General features: G+C 38.8%; 1 long non-coding RNA gene across 1 annotated transcript; it reads left to right on the plus strand.

The window, feature by feature from the left end:
* Positions 1-1500: 1500 nt before the first annotated feature.
* Positions 1501-3348, plus strand: LOC136831728 (uncharacterized). The gene is made up of 2 exons (XR_010850964.1): positions 1501-2098; positions 2488-3348. It is a non-coding gene; the product is annotated as an uncharacterized lncRNA (long non-coding RNA).
* Positions 3349-4536: the final 1188 nt, after the last annotated feature.

Here is a 4536-nt window from a genome sequence, read left to right on the forward strand (position 1 = left end):
GATGCTATGTTGTCTTAGTTGTTTCCTTGCGTGGTGCTATGTTGTCTTCGTTGTTTCCTTGCGTAGTGCTATGTTGTCTTCGTTGTTTCCTTGCGTGGTGCTATGTTGTCTTAGTTGTTTCCTTGCGTGGTGCTATGTTGTCTTCGTTGTTTCCTTGCGTGGTGCTATGTTGTCTTCGTTGTTTCCTTGCGTGGTGCTATCTTGTCTTCGTTGTTTCCTTGCGTGGTGCTATGTTGTCTTCGTTGTTTCCTTGCGTGGTGCTATGTTGTCTTCGTTGTTTCCTTGCGTAGTGCTATGTTGTCTTCGTTGTTTCCTTGCGTAGTGCTATGTTGTCTTAGTTGTTTCCTTGCGTGGTGCTATGTTGTCTTCGTTGTTTCCTTGCGTGGTGCTATGTTGTCTTCGTTGTTTCCTTGCGTGGTGCTATGTTGTCTTCGTTGTTTCCTTGCGTTGTGCTATCTTGTCTTCGTTGTTTCTTTGCGTGATGCTATGTTGTCTTCGTTGTTTCCTTGCGTGGTGCTATGTTGTCTTCGTTGTTTCCTTGCGTGGTGCTATCTTGTCTTCGTTGTTTCTTTGCGTGATGCTATGTTGTCTTAGTTGTTTCCTTGCGTGGTGCTATGTTGTCTTCGTTGTTTCCTTGCGTAGTGCTATGTTGTCTTAGTTGTTTCCTTGCGTGGTGCTATCTTGTCTTCGTTGTTTCTTTGCGTGATGCTATGTTGTCTTAGTTGTTTCCTTGCGTGGTGCTATGTTGGCTTCGTTGTTTCCTTGCGTAGTGCTATGTTGTCTTAGTTGTTTCCTTGCGTGGTGCTATGTTGTCTTCGTTGTTTCCTTGCGTGGTGCTATGTTGTCTTCATTACTTCCTTGCCTGATGCTATGTTGTCTTCGTTGTTTCCTTGCGTGGTGCTATGTTGTCTTAGTTGTTTCCTTGCGTGGTGCTATGTTGCCTTAGTCGTTTCCATGTGTGATGCTATGTTGTCCCCAGTTAATGAGGCTTCTAAGTTATTAAGTCTCCGTAGGGGGTTAGTGCCATCAGTGCATTTCATGCGGTGCACTGTAGGTATTACGTAAGGATCTTTGCAGCCTCCCTTCGGCCTCTAGCTGCAACCCTTTTCATTCTTATTACTGTACAGTCGCGTTCATTAGTGACGATACTGTGTACTTTGATTATCGTTCACAAGTGAAAAGAATTATTTTGATTTTTTTATAAACTTATTTTGAATTATAAGAGCAACACAGTACATATATTAATACTATACAAAATATAAAATAAAATAAAAATCTTCACTGCTCAAAAGTTTGCCATTCTGGATATTATACACGAAATAAAACGAAACATTCTGAAATGTGAACGATAACATCAGGGCTGGCAACCACACGCAATCTCCCGAAACAATAACAGCACGAGAAAATTCGCACCCCTGACTCCGAAAGGTTGGCACGCCTGAAAAGCCGCCAAAGCAATGTGCAACTTGTCACGTGACACAGTGGTGGTGCTCCCTGCTCAGTATTTAGCCTACTTCTCGCTGACCCGACTTCACGTTGTGATGATGGAGCATCTTGGGCGACTTCAAATAAATCCTGGAGCCAAAAGACAAGAAACCTCATTAGCTAGCCTATACGGAGAGTCATAATAGAACTGCATAAAAATAATATCCTCCCCATAGAAATTAGCCGCAAATTAAATATCAGTGGGACAACAGTATTCAGGTGGATCAAACGGTTCAACGAAGAAGAGAACCTCCAGAATCAGCCTAGAAAAGGTCGACCCCGATGCACTACTAGAGAGCAGGATGAACAGATCGTTGCTAAAGTTATCTCACAGCCTATAACAACTGCTGCGAAAGTGAATCAGGAATTAGGTCTTCAAATCTCTAATGTTACGGTGAGAAGGAGATTACACAACCAAGGAATTCATCACCGCAGACCGGCAATCAAACCCTCCTTCTCTCAAAATCACCAAGAGCAACGAGTAGCTTTCGCTCTTCAGTATCTACCGTTTGAGTCAGGATTCTGGGATAACGTTATAATTATGGTGTGATGAGAAGACCTTTGCTAGCGACGATCATGGTATACTCCACTGCTGGCGACCTAATAACACAAGGTAAGTAAATAATACCAATAGTTTTCATGTAGGCTTGGGCCTATGTGTAACATGAACTTTTTTACTATATTGATTAAATAACTGCAAAGGTAAGTAATTTAATACCAATAGTTTTCATGTAGGCTTAGGCCTATGTGTAACATGAACGTTCCTTACTACACTGATTAAATACCAACAAGCTCCTTAAAATATAACTTTCTTTTGCTTTCAAGGATAACATTTCAAGCCTATTGGAATTCTAACGAATTACCTATCGAGAGTGAGAAAACAATCTCAATATCAATGTAAATTCCTTGTTGCTCATTTTATTAATAGACTATTGGTGATATTCAGCGTTGATATTTTCTTCGTTTACTTGCGATAACATTTTTTTGTATCTCAATCTCTAGGTTCAATAAAGAAAATATTCAACCGTCGCGGCGAAGTGGAAGAATTTCTGCAGGATTATGGGGATGGATGGCTGCGTGTGGACCAGGGGAACTGATTCCCATCGACGAGCGTTTAACCGGACAGCAATATGTAGAAATTCTGGATGAAGTCCTGATCCCATCAGTGAGGAAACTTCTACTACCGGGTCATTTGCCAGTCTATCTTGTAATGGACAACTCTTCTGTTCATAACTCGAAAGTGGTCAGCGAATGGTTTGCTGAACAGAACAATGTTATACGTATAGACTGGCCAGCTAAATCTCCTGACCTCAATCCGATAGAAAATCTTTGGGGACAAATGGTAGGGAATGGGATACTGGGACAATAAAAACCAAACCTGCACTGATCAAACACTGCCTATCTGTGTGGGAGTCATTAAGACCGAAAAGAGGGATGAATAATTATTGTCAAAGGTCAGTAGATTCAATGCCAAAGAGACTAAGAGCTGTGATTGACAATGATGGAGGTCATACTAAATATTAGACTAATTTTTTGTTATTCATATTTATGTCATAGGTTAATAATGTATTATTTCATCTGTATAAAAAAGGGAAATTTATTTACTTTTATACCAAAGGAATATTAATTCATATTATACCAAAGGAATATAAATTTACTATTACTTTTTATTCACTATCATAATGTGTAAGACACAGTAGGAAAATTAAATTATTTGACGAACTGTTGTTAACTGTGAGAAAGAGAGACTATTTTTATGCTTCATATTTCCGTTGTGTTCTTACGTGATTGCATGAAATATAATTTATATTTAGTTTCTTAGGGCATTTCACGTTTCATAATTCATTAAAATCTTTATGTGAATTATTGTTTCTATTCCTTTTATCCTTTATGATTCAGTTAAATAACAATAGACTTGCATCAATACTTATTACATGCAAGAGTAAGTAGGGCATTAAGCCTACAATGAACAACAATACAAACAAATGTCAAGGACCAATAGACCTAGTAATGTGATTTAATTTAAAATGAGAGCTTGAATAGTGAAACTATACATAATTAATAACGCAAAAGCTTTGCTTTTTGTAATTTGCTTTTTACTTTTAACTTTCTCTCAAGTAAAAACATAGAGCCCGAAATCACAAGTAAGCCACTACGATAATTAGAAAGATAACGTGTCCCTTTAAATCAGTGACTCCTCAGCAACTATGCTGCCTGCGGCACCCTCCCCATGCTGTAGTTGCCAGATGTTGCTTTCTATGTTGACAATTTGTCCGAAAATCTAGATTGAGAGTATCGTAAGTTTTGAACGTGACTGTACCTCCGTTCATAATCTCTTTCTTCTGGTTTTCCACCCTCTCCTAACAATAGATTCATTGTCGAACTGCGAGTATTTTCTCCTGTCACACCTTTCAACCTTTTTTACTGTCAATTTCAGTTTCAGCTCTGAATGACCTCATGGGTCCCAACCCTTGGCCTTTGACCTAAATGCTATATTCTATTCTATTCTGAATTAGTAAAGTCGCTTCAGCTCTGGAATAGCAAAGCGAGTGGACTCACTGATAGAGGAATTTTTTTATACTATGGGATAACGTGTTCAGTTGCTTTGTTCGTAAGCAAAGGTCCACTTGTTCAGAATTGTCAGTCAGCTGCCCTGTTGATAGTTGAAGTAACTTTTGTCCTGAAGTTCTATCTTGGGGATTCTTCTTGAAATGGAAAGTTTGTTCTGGGTAACCATCATGGTAAGTCGTTTCTTTTTACGCAGTTTGATAGGGAGTAATTTATTGGGGATTTTTTTACACTCATTTACATTTGCTTACCAATAGATATTTGATCAAAATTAATTAATTTGGCTTAAAGTGGAAAATGACTTACTATGTAAAAGGTAGGGTATATTACACTGGAGAATTACGCAATATACGTGGCATGTTATAAAAGACAACAATATGCTCCTTACCAAACTGGTATCATTATCAGTGATGTTAAGACATTGGGTCTGGTCAGGAAATCGAATGGGAGACCCTCAGTGGATGTCAGAGGTCGTTGGAACAG

This window comes from Macrobrachium rosenbergii, chromosome 48 (assembly GCF_040412425.1).
Source record: "Macrobrachium rosenbergii isolate ZJJX-2024 chromosome 48, ASM4041242v1, whole genome shotgun sequence".
NCBI classification, from domain to species: Eukaryota; Metazoa; Arthropoda; class Malacostraca; order Decapoda; family Palaemonidae; genus Macrobrachium; species Macrobrachium rosenbergii.